At 45.3% G+C, this 22368-nt stretch overlaps 1 pseudogene; it reads left to right on the top strand.

Annotated features, from left to right (window-relative positions):
- Nucleotides 1–3748: 3748 nt before the first annotated feature.
- Nucleotides 3749–10290, top strand: LOC136507824 (uncharacterized; annotated as a pseudogene).
- The last annotated feature ends 12078 nt before the right edge of the window (nt 10291–22368 follow it).

Below are 22368 nucleotides of genomic sequence, written 5' to 3'. Positions count from 1 at the left end.
ACCACAAAGTTCACATGAACCAAGTTTAAGGTTAAACACCAATGCAAAAAGTAAATTGTCATCCATGAAAAAGCAAAGAACTATACGAATTTTGTCTCCGGAACCTAGTAGGATTGACTAGATTCTCCCAATTCTCCTCCAATGCGCTGTTACATAGCTAGAACCAAAGCTTGTGTCCCTCCTCGGTTGGTATTTGTTAAACACGGTCATTTCCTATGAACCAAATGGCCCATACGACGGCCAAATCCCCTATCAATAAATAGGAGTTTACCGTCGCCCTTCCCCATGGAGTCTTCCCCTCCGATGCCAGATAGTAAAGATTACCACAACCGTGGGGGTATGACCCCCGGTACTCACGACGCAAGACATGGGCCGCACCATCAGAGGTGGCCCAGCCCACAAGATCAAGGCGGTCGGCGTGCACCGCAAGGCTGACGGCCTGAGCCTGCCTAATTTCTGTCTCTTGCGTTCTGTGTCACCATCTAGTTCCTGTCACGCGTACTTCCACCGATTCACCTACTACCGTGGGCATACCCCTCGGTAGTCTGCCGACCATATTTCATCGACAACAACCATATCATAAAATGCGGAGAGTCGAAGATGGAAACAAATCTTGAGCCATGTATAGTGCATTTTTCGCAAATGCCAAACTCTCCAGATATGTAGAATCTAAATTGAACGGGTGTTAGCATCCATGCTAGAAATTTGCAAGATTTGAGGTGTACATTACTTACCGTGATACTTTGGTCTTCTCCAATGCTTCAGAGTTCATCACGTCGACGATACATCTCATGAAAGGGAAGAATGTACAAATTTGTTGCTAGATCATGAAGCAACTTTAGTAGCCTCCAAGAGCATCATAGTATATGTTACACATGCATGTGTAAGCTACCATGCTATTCTTGCCGGAAGTCATGAAAACGATACCTGTAAAGTACGTATCATTCGCTTGGCATGTAGCTGCACTCTGGACTCGTGGCACTTGCATGGAAATAGACTTCATACTTGCAGAAGATTTTGAGCAAGATTTTCATTTCATGATCGAACCACAGTTCCTCCAGCTGAAGCTCAAAGAAAGATGCTAAAACCGATGGGCAATATATTCATCATCTTTTTTTTGAGGGGAATATATCCACTGGCGGACCCAGGTTCCAGCAACTCTGGGCCTTCACCCGGGCTCGTCGCTGTTGGACTTCACTAATTGAATTGGTGTGCAGTCTATGTACAGAAGGAATTAGACCTACTCAACTGCATAGCCCACTAAACCACTCGGGCTCCAAAAATCTCTGGGTTCACTACTAACGCCCTGTTCACTTGGTTTATATGCATACTTTTTCAGCTAATGAACATTATTTCTCTCTCACAACAAATCAGTCAATAATACTTTCAGCCATGACTTATCAGCCAAACGAACATGACATAAGCACAACAGGTTTGGCGCAGCTCTCTGCTTCACACGCTACCTACTTACCTAGATCTGCGGCTCGGCCTGCTTATTCTCCCGTCTTCAGTTCAGTGACACGTTTCGTAATCTTTCTTGTGCATGCTTATATATATGTTAGTCCAACGGTTTGGATCCACATCGTTGTCAGAGGACCAGCGTAGCAGCAGCAGCCCGTCATATGAAATGTACTCTTGTAGAGACCTTATCGACACCGTTGCAGGTGTCCTTACGAGCACCTCCATGAAGCCGTCACACGGATATCTCGCTTTGATCCGTACATCAATTACCATTTACCACTAAAATTAACCATTGCACAAGCGTCTCACTACTGATGAGCATATCAACTACCACTAAAAAATAGTGCTATTAAATCATAGAATAAATTTAAGAAAATATGAGCACCTACGAATCAAGGACTTGAATCCGGTTGGACAAACAAGAAACCTAACCAGCTGAGCGCTCTACGTTGTGTTTGCTCCCTAGTACCAAAGTTGATTGATTAAAATGAACTGAAGAGAACATTGGTACCATGCTCTACCAGATTCATCAGTCGATGTTTTGCAAATCCCACGAAACACCGAACGCGGTAGACAGCAACAACACAAACAAATATTAAAAAATGGATTTTCTCTTAGAGGAGGGGCAGTAGTGGGCCTCTCCTAGTCACCGGTAGACATCAAGGTAAGCTCATGACAATTGCTCCTGATCTCAACGCAGAAAGAACTGGAGATCACCGAGGTTTGGCACTCTACTTGACCACCATGGACACTAAGCGCATGTATATAGTTACAACTTACAAAGACCTAGAAAGTGAAGTAGACAACAAACAACGTCTGATGTCATAGGTGAGTCAGGCGTACATGTTAAGTATACATATAGTTTGAAATTGGATTTTGGATATATGCACGCTAGAAACTTGCAAACTATGGCACGTGTGATCTCCAAAATATTGACGATGGTATTTTGGTCCCCTCCAATACTTCACAGTTCATCTTGTGCATCCATAGATCCCCTCTTAAGCTAGGGGAGCACCAAATTTGTTTAGGTCACCAAGCACTTTGAGTAGCACCCATCCAAGAGCATCGAAGCATATATATAAGACATGCAATTGTTGTCTGAAGTCATAAGAAAGCTACATGTATATCATTCATTGATCATGTAACTACACTACTCCGGACTACAATGTTTCATTCGGCACACTTTTCACGGATTGTGTTATGCATCATCCAAGTGCCCAAGTCGTGTCAGCTAAAGATAAATGGAATATTTGTATTTTGAGCTTTAGTATCATCACATATTTCTTCCACCCGTGTTGTTACTTGTTTGAGTGAGTATAACAGGTCCCCCATATAAACTGTGGGGCCAGCTTGAAATTAAGGTACTTCTCTTTTTCTCTAGGACTCCATGAAAGGTACTTTGAGGAGGAATCATCAGATGGATCAAACAATTCCGACCTCCATAAGAATTGGTCTCAGATAAATGGGCTCCAATTGGCACAGCTTGGTGGTTGATGAACCGAACCCATACTTGCCGTCCCTAGTGGAATGGTCTCTGGTACGGTAGATGGGCCTCCAATTAGCTGTGCTCCCATCTGCGGTGGCAGCTCATGCTCCTTCGCTGCTTGGATGATATATAAGAATATTCATCAATATTTTTTTATTTTGAATGAGAAAAATACTGTGGTGTAGAATGATAATAATTGAAAATAGCAAATAATTACCTATGACATTACGATGATAAGAATATGCAATTTGCAACTTTCTAAAGGTGTAGCAAGTACAGATCTTACTTTGAGTGTGTAAACAAATAAACAATCCAACTCACAGTCCCTTATCTTTTATGTCGCTGGTGGATCAATCTGGACTTGAGGACATGAACTCTAAAGTTTTTGACATATAGTAGCAACAAGTAACTAAATGTAAAAATATGTGTAAGCTGGTAATGTTGGCAGTTGAATATTCACTTATGTAGTTTCAGCTTAGCTGGCAGACTTTTAGCAATTACAAGCTGATAAAAGTTACAAATGGTTGAATTTGCACGGACATTGTACTAGCATCGTTTGATCTGTTAACCATGCTTCATAAATAATCTTGGTGAACTTTAATAGGGGCCACTCCTGATAGATCTCTTATATAGCTAAATTTGTCTTTCTTCAACTCAATCACGCCACCTGCAAGATATTATAAAGCAAAGGATGATAACAAAGGATTTATGCAAGTAGACATCAAACTTGAATATGTTCTACAGCTAAACTTATAATTATAGATCAAGTTGGCTGAGTGTACGAAGATAGCGTCAGCCGCCATGGCACGACACGACAATCATTATCACAGTGTGCATATCGGCATGGTAAACAGATGTGCAACCGGTAGCTGCATTTCCTTGTAATAGAAATACACATGGTACTCTATACATTTCAAAAGGGTACAATGAAATGTCATGATGTTTAGGTCATTTAACCGATGAAATTAATGATAATAGGAAGCATCAGTATAAAAGGGCGTACCCAGTGTAGAGAGCTCCCGCTCTGTGCGGGATCTGGGGAAGGGTGTTAGTGGCAAGCCTTACCCTCGTCTGTGGATTTTTTTTTTAATTTTAACACTTTTTGAAAACTAATTTTAAATCTAACATTGTCGTTTTTTAAAAAAACTAACACTTTTGGCCACGCCTATTGCCCTGGCGCGGCCAAATGCCTGTGTCGCGCCATGCATGGTGGCGCGGCAGCGGGCTAACGTGGCGACGACCGGATTCGCTGACTGCTGATGTGGTGGGGCCTGCCGCGCCACCGATCTTGGCGCGGCAGTGCTGCGCCCTGATCCGTGGCGCGGCAGAGCCAAATATAACCCCCGCGGCCAGTCCCGCCTGCCCGAGTAGCAAACCCCGCCTGCCCGCGCCTGGCCGCCGCGCCCGCCCCCCGCCCGGCCCTCCGTTGCCGCCTCCCTTCATTCCCTTCCATTCCCCGGCTGCCTTCCTCCCTTCTCGTCCTTGTTCAAGGTAATGACACACATTTTATTTTTGTTTGAATGGTGGATAGGATTTTATGAATGGAAGTTAAGGTTAGACGAAAAATTATGTTTGGGAACTATGGGCTATGGTTTGAAGGAAGATATTAGTTTGATTTTGTCAATGTTAATGTTAATTATTTAGTTAGAAGTATGTTTACCATGTATATTTTTGTTGCTATAAGTGTCGGTTACATTATTTTAGTTGTAATGCAAATGATTATATTTTACATTAATTTGCGTTGTTTTGATTGATGTTTAATTTGAGCCGTTTATTAGATAGAAGACATGATTCGGGAGCAGTTATGGCGAAAACGGAGTCGTCCTAAAGAATTATACCCCGACGAGTCTAGCAAAGATGCCCCCGTCCCTCCTAAACTCCCTGTCCCTAACTATGACTATGGATGTCCGACCGACGTGTTTTAATTGAGACATCCGGACACAGCGGCTCGTTGCTTCTACACGTGCAGTCGTTTTAATATAAGTAATTATTTCCGTATGTTTTTCTTCTTCATTTGTATTATTAGGTTAATAATATTTTGTTGAATTTTTGTTGTATAGGCCTATGAGAGATGCTTTTTCTTTCAATGGATCGACGGTGTAGATAAGTTTGACCCCATGTACCTCCTTTTCGATGATTGGTGGAGAGGGCGACATCCACGAGAGCACTTCGAGCGATGGGTTCCACCTGCTCCTAACCCCCCTCCAGTGATGGCTAAGGAGAAGCACTTAGCCGTAGTTAGATGACTCGAGGAACCTCCTCTGTGCAATTACGGAGACCGAGCTATGATAAACCCTGACAATACGTTAGAGTTTGTGTGTCCAAACAAGCATGAAGTAAGTGCAAAGTGTATGTGTTGAAATATTGAGCTATATGTGTTCATGTACTAATGTCACGTTATTTAGGTGTATTCAATGGCAAAGTGTCGTTTCAAGGAGTGGTTGTATGGCCCTATGAACAAATGGCCCGAAGAACCTCCAAAGGCAAAGCAAAAGAAGAAAGAAAAGTTAATTTACAAAGCACCGCCAGTCAAGTGCGAATGTGGTATTAAATCCAACTACGATCTAGTCCCTTCGGAGCTTGAAATAGGCCATTATTGCGGCCATATGATTGACTATGATGAGGTTGGTTATTTTTGTGGTAACCATGAAATCGTATTTTGTTTCTTTTGCTAAGACATATATGATATAATTTTTTGTTTGAACAGAGCACTAGGAAATGCAGGTGGGAATGTTATGATGGTCAAGCTAAGTTCTTGGATGAACTAAAGGAGAGACAAGTAATTGCACAGAAGAGGGGATATGAACCTGACTACGTCAACCTTTTCATTAAACATCACAAAGACAAGATGCGTGAGTTTGCTAGACAGCGCGGTATTTGTAACCCGATCGACATTGGGCTTGAGAAATAAGGATTGGAGAGACGGATGGCATTAGAGGAGGAGAGGGCAATGAAGGAGACAAGGGAGGAGACAAGAGTACATATACAGGTTTTGAACGAGCATGTTGTTGCATTATGTGCTAGTGAGTGCTTGAAAGCCTTTTTTCGTTGCCTGATTTTAAATGTAATATAATCACGTTGCTAACTGATTGCATTTTGTACATAAAGGGATTGTATGCAGTGAGAACCATGCTGTAGAGGTGGCTCATGTAAGGTATGAGGAAAAGAAGTTAGATGAGCACAGAAAGCGAGCTGGTCGCACCGTTGAATCACCGATTGTGTTGTCTGATGAGGGGGACGAGGATAAGGACGACACTGCCAGACTCAGCGAGCTCATCGCTCTAGCAAAGGTGGGCTTGCAGGTGGAGGAGGCTAAAGACGACACTGGTAGACTGAGCGAGCTCATCGCTCTAGCAGAGGCGGGCTTGAAGGCGGAGGAGGATGAAGACGTGTTCTTCACTCAGGCCACAGAGGCCGTAGATGAAGCGAAGGTCGCTTACTACAGGCGAAAGGCAGATTAGGGCAATGCAGGTGAGGCTAGCCACAACTATAGGGTTGTGGTTGAGGATTGGTACTCAGACGACGAGTTGCTTACTTAGTATGTTTCTGATTGAGGGTTTTTGACTGTGTGTTGTCTTATATTCTATTTGAGCTACTTATGTATTGTACCCATATATCATGTACTCGGATTACCCATGGTCGACCTTAAGTGATCACATCTGTTTGTATCATACGTTGAGAATTTCTAAAACGAACGTAATCGAGTGAAATTATCTCGAATACAGGTTCTACCACGCCATAGCCCAGGTTCTGCCGCGCCACGCGCCATAGACCACGGCGCGACAGTGACGCAGATAGACAACAACCAGCCTCAATTGAGCTATTGACGGTGCTGTAAAAAACTACAAGTGCTGCCGCGACCGTGCGCAAGTTGAAACGAATATAAAGCAAATAAATAGACGACAAGTTGCCACATAACATTTTCATTGGTTTATGAGTCTGCAAGTTTTTGAGGACAATATTCGTTCGATATAAGTTCGACGTAATGAACTAAGTCCTAGGAATGTAAGGATCCCTCAAACGCCTCTTGGAAACCTCATCGTCCGATGGAAGAAGAGGGTCATCGTACTCCACCTCAAGAAGGGGGTACAGCTGGTGCGGCGTGGGAGGGGCCATCCTGTTACAAATTGATAAACAAAGGGTTAGAGTATTTAAATTAACATTATGTAGCATTGCAAAATTTGAACTACTTGTTATGCAATACGAACACAATATGAAATCATCTGTTGCCCTCGTCTTCTATGCCTGCTAGCCTTGTGACCAGATTATTTGCAAATGGAGCAAAGATTCCTGCCATGGGTCTCGTTGAAGTCTCCCTCCCCCCCGTACATGTCTTCGCCGTACCCTCTCATAGCGTCCATGTCCCCCTTGAGTCGCTTCTTCTTCCTCCTACCCTTCCCTACCTTCATTAGATCCAGATGCGGCACGCAGTCATAACCATTATAAGGTGGCCACTGTGTTGGGTCAAGGTATGGCTCGAAGCTCATCTCCCAAATACTAACGGTGTTCAAACGGAGATACAAGGGTGACATATATGGCAGATCCTCATAGTTGTACCCACAAACCCTGTAGGCCATGATCATATGAGAGCAAGGGGCATGCATGATCTGAGGGACGTTGCAACTGCACTCTACCTTTTCAAGATCAACTCGATAGTTTCATCCACCATAATGTTCGCCGCCCAAGCTTGTGCCACCCTTGCCCCATACACTAAAGATATGACGGCGGGGTCCATATGGCTCAGCGGTGTGCTGCTTGGCCAATTCCTCAGCCTCCTTCAAATATTCAGCTCTAGCCTTTCCAAAATGCCCCTGCTCAGCTATATTCCTCTACGTAAGTTCCCACCTCTTTACAAAATATTCGTTGCACTTATGAAAGGAGAACTCAACAATTCCAGACACAGGCAACGATCGAACTCCGATGAATATACGGTTGAAGGACTCCGAGGAGTTAGTGGTCATGATGCCATACCTGAAACCCCCTCGTCATATGCTAAAGCCCACTGAGCCTTCTGTTCCATCTGTGCCTCTAACTAGGCCTTTCTCGCTGCATTTACCATCTTGTCTAGTTCTCTCTTTGTCTCCTTGAACTGGTGCTCTGTACGTACACAACATAGAGCCTTTACCTTGTCACATACCTCCTGCTTCCACTGACGCCACCAGAAATTAGCGGCAAAGTGTCTCATGCACCATCTATATACTAGAGGCAGGAACACATCTATATGCTCAGCTGTAGCATTAAGAAGCCCTACATGATGGTCCAAGATCAAACATATAGTGCGAGTTGGGCCAAGCACTTGTACACGTAGAAGCCGCATGAACCATGACCATGATTCATTGTTCTCTCCCTCTACCAAAGCAAAAGCCATATGTACTATCTGGTCCTTAGGATCAACAACAACAGTCATCATCAAGGTGCCCCTATACTTTCCTATCAGGAAAGTGCCATCAACAAGTATGACTAGCCGACAAAACTGGAATGCATGTTCCGTTTGCGCGAACGACCAGAACACATGATAGAGGACATGCCTCAATGGGTCCCGAAAGCACATACCTCTGGTGTCCACAAACCATTTCAAGCTAGGGTTGTAGTAATGCATTGCACATAAGATGCGGGGCACCCTATTGTACGCTTCCTCCCAACTACCCCATCGAATCGCTAGAGCAATTTGCTTAGCATGCCAAGCCTTTCCGTACGTCATATCGTACTTAACAAATCCAAATATGTACTGTTGTAAAGAAGACACCGAAATATCATTATTGTCATCAACGAGCCCCAATATACGACGGGCAAGGTAACGTGCAGTGAGCTACTGATGATTTTCCTTCCCCCTATTGTCTAGGCAAGTGTGGGGTTCGACAACTTTAGTTATCCTCCACTTGCCATCACTCTGTTTCTTTCATGCATTTAACCTCCACATACAACCGTTTTTGTATATCACGTGGTACCTCAACTCCTGGTCCGAATGAGTGATGGTGTACGACCTATGGTGGTACACAGCATAGTCTTGAAGGAAGAGTTTCATCTTTGACATTGTGTTGAATATCATCCCCTTCCTAAGGGTTTCTTTCTCATGATCATACAATGAATTCCTACACATCTGGAGACCGGTGTCACAAACTACCATATCCGTCATGCTGACATCCCTATAGTTCGGAACGCCCCTGAAAGGTACGTTCTTGGACCTTAGTTGCTCAAGCTCAGTCGCTGTGTAAGGTGGTGGTGAAACATACTGCTACACTTTGCTAATTCTGGCCCATGAATCATAGGGGGTATCATCTGCAGCCAAATCTATGACTAGTCTATCCTGAGCCTGGTCACCATGCAAAACCTCAGTTGGTACTGGTAATGGCATAGTATGAACCGGTACTAGCATGGCATCAGCCGGTGTTGGCATAGCATCTGTATCTCCTTGGTCATCATCAGAATCGTCTGAATTACTGCTAACTACATCACCGATCTTGTCCTCCTCTTCCTGCTCCTCCTCTTCCCGTTCGAACTCATTCACATCAAAGTCATTGCTTATACAACCTACTGTAGTTGAATAAAACTGCTCCTACGTCAACTGACCATCTAAATCCATGTTATCCTGAGTTGCTTCCCCTTCAACCCCTATTTCTTGTTCATTGCCTCCAAAACCATCAATGGACGGGCCTTCCTGAACACCCTACATCCTGTACCCATTCTCCACCACTACCTCAGTCATGGGCACATTAGAACCTTGGGGAACCCTAGTGTAGCGGGACCAGTGAGCGGGGTCGCGCAAGGGCATGAGAACATAGTGTGCCCTAGTCTTCCCAGTATCAAACCTCCCCTTCAGTGTGAAATCACCGCCAAACTTTGTATTCAAACGGACACAAAGGTCATTGAAGCTAGAAGGTTCATCAAACCATTCCAATTCTTCTTCCATATCCTCAAACATACCATTTTCTTTCCTAACACTTCCTCCGTATAAAACTCTAACACAACAATCCATCTGCAAAAGTATTTCAAAAAACTTCATCAAGTCATCAAAATCGTCATACGTAATGTCCATAGTAATATTAATACCTATTCTAACTATAACTATACTAAATAATCTAATATTAACATCTATACAAGGCTAACTACAACGACTAATTAGACTAAATCCAATGTATAACTAGATTCAATAACTATACTAACTAAACTACCTAACTTTACTATCTATACTAACTTACTAAACTAACTTTACTAACTAAACTAACTTTAGTAACTATACTAACTATACTTTACTAATTTTACTAACTTTATTAACTATACTAACTACATTAAGGGAGTACCTCGCGGCAGCGGCGCTCGTCCTCGCGGCGGTGGCGCGCTAGACCGGGCCGGGAGGCATAGGCGCAGGCCTCGGCGGGCAGCCGTCGTGCTTGGCCGGAGGGGGTCGCGCGCTGGTGTGCGGGCGCGGCAGCCGCACCGGGCGGCTGACGGCCATGCCGTGCCGACGTTCGTGGCGCGGCAGCCGGCGTGCTCGGCGGCGGGTTGGCGCAGGCGGACGCGGGCACGACGGCTAGGCGTGGGGTTTGCTGCTCGGGCAGGCGGGACTGGCCGCGGGGGTTATATTCGGCTCTATCGCGCCACGGATCAGGGTGCAGCACTGCCGCGCCAAGATCGGTGGCGCGGCAGGCCCCGCCACATCAGCAGTCAGCGAATCCGGTCGTTGCCACGTCAGTCCTCTGCCGTGCCACCATGCATGGCGCGGCACAGGCATTTGGCCGCGCCAGGGCAATAGACGCGGTCAAAAGTGTTAGTTTTAAAAAAACCGACAGTTTTAGATTTAAATTTAGTTTTCAAAAAGTGTTAAAATTAAAAAAAACCGTCTGTGCAATGCAAGGAGACCGCGACTCAAACCCGGGACCTTCTGGTCACAGGCGGTAAGACTCTACTGTTGGCACCAGGCCCACCCTTCAATAGGAAGCATCAGTATGAAAAAGTAAAAGTTAAACATGTTTGAGCAGGGCTGAGAGGGAAGTGGCACAAATAGAGCTTCATTTGAACCAAGATGTCACATGTTGGTAACTATATCCAAGCTGTATGTGAAAAAAATTAAACATCATAGGCATGGAACAAGGTACAAATATGGATCAGCTAACACCTGGTTACTCCAGTAGACTTATTAGTTAGCTGTACCTATGCTTGGATTCATTGCCCTTGATTTTGTATAAAAAGCAACACACGCATTGACAGATAAATTTATGAATACAGTTGCCCAAATTGCAAATATTTGGCATTCAAGTTGTTGTATGCTTTAAATACTAAATTTGTGTATAAAAATGATAATAATCTTGAAAACTGTCTTTTTCATGGCCCTATAATGAGTAATTAGTCCCGTTAGTTTTTTTTGCCTAAATCCTTCATATGTTTAGCGGCCCTACAAAATATGAGTATACTTGTTTGTCAGTAATATGACACTAAACAAATGCTCATGCACAAATGCTATTCTGTTGTTTTAATTCCTGCATATTTTCTTTGACAGTTTAGCAAACATCTGAAGTTAATTAAAGTCTGCGACTAAACACATCAAAAGGAAAATTGGACCGGGAGCTGAGTAGCTGGCACATGTGCTTGTCAAAGTAGCAAAACACATGGATATGTAAGTGTAGAGCAAGATTAAAAAAGAGAGAAATCAGAATGAGAGAAATATATGTTTGATACCTGAAGTTACTTGGCATAGTGCAGTAGGTTCTTGGTGTTGTCAGTGGTGATGCGCCCTTGCTAGCTGCACTTGGAGATGACTGGAGAGTGGCAGCCCCTCTATGTGACATTGAACAGCTAGTTCCAAGCGAAGGATGTGTGATGCGGCATTTAGTCAAATACCTTTTGAGCATAGGAAGGGGATTCAATAATGATTCAAAATCAACGGTAGGAGCACGGCTCTTCTCGCTGTTGCAGCCACACGGGCCGCGTGAACACGGCGCAACAACTCTCTCTCGCTCTATTTCCTCTCTCTAGAGGCGGCGCGGAGGAAGCATGTGCGAGCCCTGGCGTGTGGAAGCAGAGGAGGTCCAGAGTCGCTGCCCCGGTATGCGACGGTGTACTGGTCTGGTCAAACAACCGGACATGCAGGCGCGGCGACGGTGAGGAACCAGCGGCGCGCGGCCCCAGTGACACGGGAGCAGACGGCCCCGGCGGTTTGGGAGCACGCGTGGCCGGCGCACAGCCTAGGCGGGCACGTGAGCGCGTGGAACCACCGGTGCAGCAATCGCGGCCCCGACACGTGAGGTTCGTGATTTGGCCATGGTACGCGCAGGCTCTGTGGGCGGGAAGCGGCGGCGCGGTCCCCCGGCGTTCTACCCCGGTTCGATCTCTTTCTCTCTGTGGTCTAGGCCCCCGGCCATGGCGGGGCGGACCCGCTTCCTGGCGTGGCAGCGAGATGGCCCTGGCCCAGCGTGACTCCTCCTTGGTGTTGGTGTGGCCAGCTCTCCGATGCGGGATGCGGCCAACGGCGACGTGCACCTTGCGATGCGTAGGCAGAGGCGAGGGAGCGGGCAGAGAACTGCGGTCCGCGATGGATCGGTCGATGTCTAATCGAGTGAGAGACCCGAACCGACCCGTATTGGACGAACCAGATCGCTCGACATCTCGATCCAACGGTTGTAGGGTTAACGGGCGACGTGACCCTATCGGTTAGCCCGCTTTTGGTGCAAGAATCATGTTTAGAGACTAAAGATTGCTCCGTATTCTCTATACATTGCTGCGATTTGCTCTGAACCACTACCTTGTTTGAAATGCCCCAACAAGAAACTGAGTAAAGAAACTGACAGAGCTGTATATACACCAACACCAGGGCGTATATACGATCAGTGAGCAAATCACTTTGTGACACTAGTGGCTTATTAGATGATGAAATTCAGCGCAACACTGAAAGCCTGCGATCAGACTACATGCGGGGCGTTTGCTGCTCATAACAAACCTTATGGAGTACTACATGATGCTGATGCGGTGATGTCCTTAATTTTCCTGGTCAAAGTTAACCATCACGAATACACAAATGAGTGGCAAATCACGCATGGCTGGCAGGCTGGATAGCTTGCTGATTGCTTCGCCTGTGCCTAAACACTACTATACTGCTTACTGGAGTAGAGGTAACACCTTTTCAAAAACACACACACTAGAGCTAACAGTAACCTCCCTAATCATCTAATCTAGTTGGCCGTGTATAGGCCAGACATGCATGCATAATATGCGCATACGTACGTGTGCGTAGAACAAGCCATATAACTCGTTGTGTTTCTTGCGCCGTGAACTCGCAATTTGGGTTGGTCAGCAAAAGCAACAGGCCAACAGCAACTCGTCAGCTCAGCAAGCATGGAATGGTCTCTGCTATTCGGCGGATGGCTGTTCAGACGCAAAAGGAGCTGCAGTGCAGGCATCCTGACGCGGCATCTCTTGTATTCTTGCGCTTTAATTTCTAGCTACGATAATAGTAGCTCTGTGTTGGTTGGTCGCGGGATTCCAGCAAGTGACGGAGACGACACATGCTAGCTTCTTATTATCAAGATGGTGTTTGGTTGCCCGCTCCTAAATTTTAGTCGTTGTTTCATCGAATGTTTGACATATGCATTGAGTATTAAATATAGACTAATTATAAATTAATTGCATAGTTTGCAACTAATTTGCGAGACGAATCTTTTAAGCCTAATTAGTCCATGATTTGACGGGTTAATTAGGCTTAAAAATTCGTCTCGTAGAGTACTGACGGATTATGTAATTTGTTTTTTTATTAGTATCCGAACACCCCATGCAACATTCTTCCGACACACCTCTTAAATTTTAGTCGCTGAATCCAAACACCACCTAATATACGATGCGATGGCTACTACAGAAGCTAATAATCTACTATCAACTCCCCCCCCCCCCCCCCACACACACACACACACAAAAAAAAAAGTTCTTTTAAACACTTGCTAGATACAGTACCTAGCCAGACAAAATGTCACTATGTATGCAGAACAATAATAGAACACAGACTGTATGTAGCTACAATATACTCCCTGCATGTATAGTTGATTTCATATATCAGGAAACAGGTCATGTCCGGGTCAGCACACCGTGGCACTCAACGAGCCCAAGGACAGCAGCACGTAAGCAGTGATGGGCCGGGCCAAGAACATGGGGCCTCTGCCGGCCCATTTAGCGCGAATCCTTCTTCGGCGGCGATTCCGCCGGCTCCCATCTGCATCCGGCGCCCGTTTAGGTGCCGGAGGTGGACGGGAGTCGCGAAATAGCTGTCCGGTGTATATACTGGTCTCTAGTTTCCTAGGTTTGGGTATGCTAGAGTTAGGTTTACGTTGTCCAACGGCGGTGATGTGGTGCTGGATGTTCTTCCTCTACTGCTTCGTCTCCGGCGAGCGACGGCGTGGATGTCGCGACATCCCCCGACGGTTTCCCTACCTGCACGGGCGGCGACGGTATGAGGACTTTCTATCCCCTATGTGAGTTAGGGTTGGGTGTATTCCCGGTGACGAATGCATCGGGAATCTTTTGCTCCCTCCATGGATCTTCTGGTGACGTCTGTGTCGGTGGTGGATGGTGTTTGGAGATGGTTGATGGGCATGTGGTGATCGATGACGGTGCTTCATGCGGGGGGTTTAGCACTGACGATGTGTTTTTCGGTTTTTTCTTATGCGTCGGTTCTGGAATCTTCTGTGAGCTTCTCTTCGCCGGTTGTGCTCACAATGTCAATCGCGTCGCCGGACTAGAAATCACAGACATGGTTGCTGCGGGGAGCTGGAGGCTTGTACTACCCCCTGCGGGTTTGCTGTTTGTCGACTGGAGTTGGCCGGCGAGGCGATCGGCGTCTGATCCCGGTCGAAATGAGGATTGGCCGCGGCGTTCAACGGATAAACAACACGTCTTTGGCGTGCTATTGATGGCCTTGTTAAAATTCAAAGACTCTTTGTCAATTCAGGTATCGGCAGTGAGCTTCGTCCTGGATGATATTTACTGTAGGAGGTGGAGAAAACCCGGGCTGAGGCACGATGGTCGGCGACGGCGATGGGCGCTGGATGCTCCTGCAAAGGATCTGCGTGTATTTTTTCTTTTATTTGGGGGTGCCCAGTCAAGGGGTTGTTTGTAACAGTACTGTTTTAATAAAATCCAACCCTTTACTCAAAAAAACTAGCAGGTTGGCTCCTGTCTGGCTGTCCGTCCCATCCCCTTCCATTCCTATATGTACCGAATATATCGGCTGAATTTCTTGACACGCCAGTGTGAACCAAGCTATGACTATGATTCTTCTTTGTCCCTAGATGCTGAGTCGATCAACAAGCAAAGGAAAAAGGTACTTTCCACTATCGAAAATCATCCATCCATGCATGATTAGCTGCGTGGCGGTTAGAGAAGGGGGGAAAACAAAGAAAAAGCTAGGCAGTCATGGGGACATGGGGTACTAGCTATCTAGCTGCTAGTGCTTTGGTCTCGTGTCTCTTTTAGCTAGGATAGTTGGTGTGTTTGTCTCCAATGATACATAATGGAGTGCAAAGAGCACATCACACAGTGACACAGTGGCAACGTTTGTCTTGTTCCGGAAATAATGCATTATGCATGCAACGCAATAGCATTATGTACTAGAAAACGAAGCTACGTCGTCATCTTCGATTGATGATCATCTCCTTCTTCGCAACAACGTACGGATCGAACAGCACCAACAATTCCGTTGTACGTACGTACTCTATCGTATGATATGGTATGGTGGATCATCACTGAATTAATTTTTGTACAACTAACACGGGACGAAGGGGCCAGGAAGTGGCCGTAGAAGCAGGTTGCAGGTAGCGGGCAATGCACGCATGCGTCTCCCATAGTTTATGCATGCCGTCTCACCTGGTCTCATCTGTCCAGCAAAATGCCTGAGCCAGCTGCATGCAAACACTCGCACATGGATACCCCTTCCGACAAGGAACCATGCATATTTAATTAATTAATGGCCGGTATCATTCAAGCACCGTGCATGTACTATTTTAGACGCGTTTTTCATGACAAAAGGCACTAAAAAATAGTAGTGATATCTTAGCCATTCACTTCGCCTATATGATACATCGTCGATCGCTACTAAGTTGACATTATATATATTAATTGAAAAGAGTATTACTTACACAAACCTCACAGTTGGATCCTTCTGTGGATGGATATGGAGTGCTACAGAAACGATGCTAAATGCCTGCCTCTAAAAATATGTCAACAAAACAAAAAGGGTCGGCGAGCGTGGTGCTGAACCTCCCGCCTCATCCGGCATCGAGCTCGCCGCCTCATCTGTCATCGAGCTTGTTGTCCCCTACCCATCGTCACCTTCGTTGATGTCGGCGTCCTCTTCTGCCATGGAGACATGCCTCTCGCCATAGATCTCGGTCGCATGTGCCAGATCCGTGGAGGCCACCGCTTCCGCTTGCCTTAGATCTAGGCCGGCTACTTTGGAACAACCTGTCGCCGATCTGTAAGATGAAAGAGCATCAGGGAGATTAAGAAGGACAAAACAAGAAGAACTCGCCTCTGTGCAATCTCCTCGCAGATCAAATGGTGTGGAGCGTCGTCCCTGTACATCGTGTCGCGTGCGCCAATACGTCTTCGTGTGCCTCGGCCTCTAGCCTACATCGTGGCCTTGAGCGCCGTTGGCGCAGCTTGTCCACCTCATCATGTGTTGAGGCCACACGCCACCACCTCATCGACCTTGGATGCTGGGACCACGCCGCCTCGAGGTAGAAGCATTGTCGGATCTAAGACAAGAGGGAGTTGGATCTGAGAGACCGAGGAAGTAGAGAAGTGGGGAGTGTGACGCCCCCCCCCCCCCCCCCCCCCCCCCCCCCCCCCCCACCCAGGGAGGATGCAGGCGGGCACCAATGAGGGATACGACGATTGATCGGGAGAAATAGAGAGGTGGACGATCCTCGTTTTTAAAGACGGACCTCTTAGGAGATCCACCTCTATTAATTGATTTAAGGAGACGAGAATTTATTGAGTATCTCCTTAAATAGCTTGAGCACCTCTGAAAATTAGGAGGTACCTGAAAATAAAAGGAGTTTGTCTCCTAAAATCAGTTTTGTAGTAGTGAAAACTGACCTTACATACATGCTCTAGTCGCACTATTTTCTAAAATTCAGTCAAAATAAATATATTTTAAAGATGTTGATGGTCGATAATATCTCTGACATGAAACTCCGTAAAACCCTGCATCAGGACTGACCTTACTACTACTTGTTGCCTGAATTGTGTGAACAGGTTTCACATGAGTAGTGTGGCAACTGTGCAAATATACTTGGTAATAAGCAACATGTCAGAAAACGCACATATGCATGATCCATTTTGCAAACTTTGTGACACAGCAATCACATCTCTCTGTTATATATTGCCTTTATATTAAAAATAAGCATGATGCATTTTGCCTTTATATTTCAGTCACTGAAGTCTAAGCCTGTGGTGATGTGGTCAAGTCATCGCCCGCATTTGTTTACATGATGACTACATCGTGCAACTGATCTGTTTAGCATGCATCACCAAGTTGACGAGACCTATAATTGTTGATGATCTGTAGGAAACTAGGAATACTATATATTTTGATTATTGATTGATTGTGTGTTTGAGTCCTTTCAATTAATGGCTCTTCTTTATTTTACTTTGTCCAAATGGGTTCTGAAATCTCCAAATTTTGCTGCCTATGGTTAATGCAAATTAAAAATGAAGCTTGCTTAAGGATACATGAGGTAGGGCCCAGAGGTGCGACAACAGGACCTTACCTGGCTCGCTTATCCCTGTGTCTAAGAGTCCCTCATCGATAGAGTTAGGTTTTAGTTTGTCCATGACGACATGCCTGGAAGGGTTTATTATATTTGTACTTTTCTTTCTTTCTCAACAAAGAAAAAATGCATATTTTGGAGATGTATGTACTATGCTAGCTACCTTTTCATTATAAACGCCAGTTATTTTCGAGATACATTCACTTCCTCTGTAAACATTCAGAGATTTTAGGCGCAGAATCCTGTAGTAGTCAAGTCGTCGTTCCCTACAATTGTTTTATGTTGCTTACATTTTGTCATGGTCGATCTGTTTAGCGCCATCTAATTTCCATGTGGTCCTAACAAGCTACTAGATGCTAGTGACTTCTCTTCTTTGTGGTGCAACAGTGATGTTTTCCGTCGCATAACAAATATTAGTCAAGTTTAAACGAATATATTACTTGAACTCATCACGAAAGGCTTGAGTAAATAGTTAGTGCGGGCACAGCTGATTTATCATGTTTAAATTTGTATATGCACCCTGTTTCTTTGAGGCTTGGAGCTATATCGACATATATTTATATCTCTCACTACCGGACAGAGCATCTTTACCGAGGGCCTGAGGATTTGCCGAGGGAAAATGCTCGGGCACTCGGCAAAGAGTCTTTGCCGAGGGCCTGGTCCTCGGCAAAGAACAGCCCTCGGCAAAGACTGTTTGCCGAGGGCCAGACCCTCGGCAAAGACAAGCACACGGCAACAATAATTCTTTGCCGAGGGCAAAGGGCCGGCCCTCGGCAACACCGCCTGACACGACGTCCATCCCCTGCCGTCAATCTTTGCCGAGGGCATCACCGTTAGGCCCTCGGCAAAGACTTTTTAACCGTTTTTTAAAATTTTCTTTTAAAAAATTCTTTGCCGAGTACCCCTGGCCCAGCACTCGGCAAATTTTCAAATTTTTTTGTTTTTTTGACCCCAATTTTTTTGTTGGGCCCGCCTACATTGTTTACAACTTCATGTTCAAATTTGGTGCTTTTTCTAGTTTTTTTGTTATATTTGGTTGATTAATTTGATTATGTTGATTTTTTATATATAATTCAAATTTGAACAACAAGTGCATGGAATATTGTAATCTAGTGCTTCGAAAAATGTTATTCATGGTATTTGGTGTATGTTGAGTCTCTATCCATGAACTCGTATCAAATTTCGCGCATCTTCTTCATGTAACATGACGAGCCACTTGCCGAAAAAGTGTTTTAAAATTATATAAAGTCCATACGAAGTCCGAAAATCACGAAACTTGTCGAGGTGTCATGTTATCGCATGTGTAGGCTGTGGTAAAAAATTGAGAATGTTTGTTTGGGTTTTATGCATCTGACGTCGCAACTTGCTCGAAACATTCTTAATTTTTTACCACAGCCTACACATGCGATAACATGACACATCGACAAGTTTCGTGATTTTCGGACTTCGTATGGACTTTATATAATTTTAAAACACTTTTTCGGCAAGTGGCTCATCATGTTACGTGAAGAAGATGCGCGAAATTTGATGCGAGTTCGTGGATAGAGACTCAGCATACACCAAATACCATGAATAACATTTTTTGAAGCACTAGATTACAATATTCCATGCACTTGCAGTTCAAATTTGAATTACATATAAAAATTCAACATAATCAAATTAATCAACCAAATATAACAAAAAAACTTGAAAAAGCACAAAATTTGAACATGAAGTTGTAAACAATGTAGGCGGGCCCAACAAAAAATTTGGGGTCAAAAAAACAAAAAAAAATTGAAAATTTGCCGAGTGCCAGCTTGGCACTCGGCAAAGAATTTTTTTAAAAAAAATAAAAACATCTTTGCCGAGGGCCCTGGATCTGGGCCTTCGGCAAAGGCCCAGAACCTAAAAAACCGGGGTCGGCCCAAAATCCCCAAAATCCCTATCTTTTTCCCTTCGACCCGCGCCCGCGCTCGGTTCCGCACCCCCGCCGCAGCTCACCTCGCCGCCCGCCCGCCACGCCGCTGGCCGCACCGCCGCCCCGCCTCCGCGCTGCCCCACGCCTGGCCGCCCCTCCCCCGACCTCAGCTCCCACCGGCGGCCGCCCCGCGCCCCATGCTGGCCCCCTCTTCCACCCCAGCCACCACCGCCGGTGGCCCCCTGTAGCTACGCCCGGCCGCCCTGGCTCTACTGGCGGCCGCCCCGCGCCCGGTCGGCCCTCCTCCCCCGCGCCGGCCACCACCGGCGGCCTGTAGGATCTACATGAAGATAAAGAAGACCTAGAGGGGGGGTGAATAGGCCTGTAAAAATTCAACTCAAAACTCTGTTAGAATAGAGGGCGGCACTGCTGGCCTTATAGGGCGGCACTGCCGCTCTACAAAAAATAATCTAACATAGTTGAGATTTAACAGATATGAACCTGACCCCACTAGCTGCTTAATCCTGCAATATAACTTCAAGATCCAGTTCGAAGACTGGATACCACAGAAACTTCACACAAATGTGAATCGAGCAACTAAACCCTAACAACAGCTAGCAACAAGGTAAACAACAAGTATAATAAAGACGAAGCACCCAAGACACAAGATTTATCCCGTGGTTCAGCTCACTACTAAGGTTTGCCTAAGTCCACGTTGTTGAGGAAGCCACAAAGGCTTGAGCTTGCCATAAAGGCTTGCCTTACCCTCGTTCTCAAATCAAGAGAGTGAACTCTTGAAGTGAGGGGTGATTTCTTAGCTTTCGAATGAGGTTACAAACCTCCCAAGGCTGCCACACAAGTTGGCAAGCGCAAGGGCGACGCCTAGCCGGCTAGGAGCAAGCTCCAAGAGTAACGAACCCTAGAACCACCGGCCAAACGTGAACCAAATGCTTTTAGACTTTGGGAATCAGTTGATCTACTCTCTAATTAAGTTTTGCTGCCTTTTCTCTCAAGTTTTGATGGTTGGAATCAAGGATTTGTTTGAGGGATGGAGGAGCAACAATGGAGGAGAGAGGGTGAGCTTTGGTTATGTTTTCCTCGAGCAGAATGACTCAGTGGAGAAGATGACCGTTGTGGGCCGGGCCTTAGGGGTATAAATACCCCCCGAGTCCAACGGTCGGTTAAGGGCGGCACTGCCGCTCTTAACAGGGTGGCACTACCGCCCTAGCCAAAACAGGTAACATGATCTGAAATTTGGTTGGCTATTTTGACTAGGTGAGATGATGTAGATCTATGAATTTGAGCATCTGGTTCAACAGTTGACCAACTGTCCTAAAATCCCTCTTAATAGTACAGCTTTCCCTAAACTCAAATTCAAAACATAAAAGAATTTAAACCTTTTGAGCTGGGTCTAGCCACCTTTCTTAATTAGGACACCTGTAACCTATACATCATCCTCATTCTTTGATTCCCTGCTTGTTATCTCGATAAACCTCATTAGTCCTCTAATTTGGTGGTCATCAATGCCAAAACCACAATAGGGCTTGATTGCACTTACACGGCCCCCTGCGCCCGGCCGCCCCGCGCCCGGCCGGCCCTCCTCCCCCCGTGCTGGCCCTCCTGCCCCCGTGTCGGCCCCCTACTGAATATCATCGATCGATCCATGATTAGCTGCATGGCGGTTGGAGAAGGAAAAAGAAAGAAAAAGGCAGTCATGGGGTACTTGCTAGCTAGCTAGCTAGTGCTTTGGTCGCGTCATTTAGGATAGTTGGTGGATTTGTCTCCAATAACATATATAAATGGAATGCAGCCAAAGGGTGCCTAGCTGAACTGGTTAGGTGGCCTCAGTGACACTACTCAAATCCTAAGTTCGACTCTCTGTGGGAGCAAATTTCAAGCTAGGGTTACAAAAATCCCATCGTCTGTCCTACGACCAAAGCAGAGGTCAAAAGGCCTGGCCCGGTTCTCACAGGGCAACGGTGCCCTTGTGTCAAGGTGAGGCAGGGATTCGGAGTTTTTTCTCAGCCTGTGTGAAAATGTCTTCTCTTACATCAATGCCCAGGGGTGGCTTACCCCCTATAGGTCGAGTTTTTTTAAATGGAATGCAAAGAGCACATCACAGGAAAATGGAATGCAAAGAGCACATCACAGATCACACAGTGACAGCGTTTGTCTTGTTCCAAAAATGCGTGCAATGGAATATATAGGACAATAATATTCCACATAAGTACTCCCTCCATCCTAAATTATAAGTCATTTTAACTTTTTGGAGAGTCAAAGCATCTTTATTTTGACCAAATTTATATAATAAAATAATAGCATTTATGATACCAAATAATTATCATTCGATTCTTTATTAATTATATTTTTTATAATATATCTATTTCATGTCATAAATCTTTATAATTTTGGTCAAACTTGAGATGCTTAAATCACCAACAAAGTTGGAACGACTTGTAATTTGGGATGGAGGGAGTACTAGAGAAGCTAGCTATAAGCTGCTCTATCGTCCTCTTCAATTGTTGAATGATGACCATCTCCTTCTTCGCAACATCGTAACGGAACAGGAGGCGTCAATTCTGTTGTACTCCATCATATGATATGATATGGTGGATCACTGAATTTATTTTGTAACTAATTAACACGGTGAAGCGGAAGTGTTTGTCTTGTTTTCAATAATTATTTGTTGACTCCACAGTCCTCTATTTATGTGGCATGACTCCATAATGGCATATATATGATTCTTTGTGCCCATATATATACTTTTGTAC

The sequence above is a fragment of the Miscanthus floridulus genome, chromosome 15 (assembly GCF_019320115.1).
Source record: "Miscanthus floridulus cultivar M001 chromosome 15, ASM1932011v1, whole genome shotgun sequence".
NCBI lineage: Eukaryota > Viridiplantae > Streptophyta > Magnoliopsida > Poales > Poaceae > Miscanthus > Miscanthus floridulus.
This window is presented reverse-complemented; position numbering and strand designations above follow the sequence as displayed.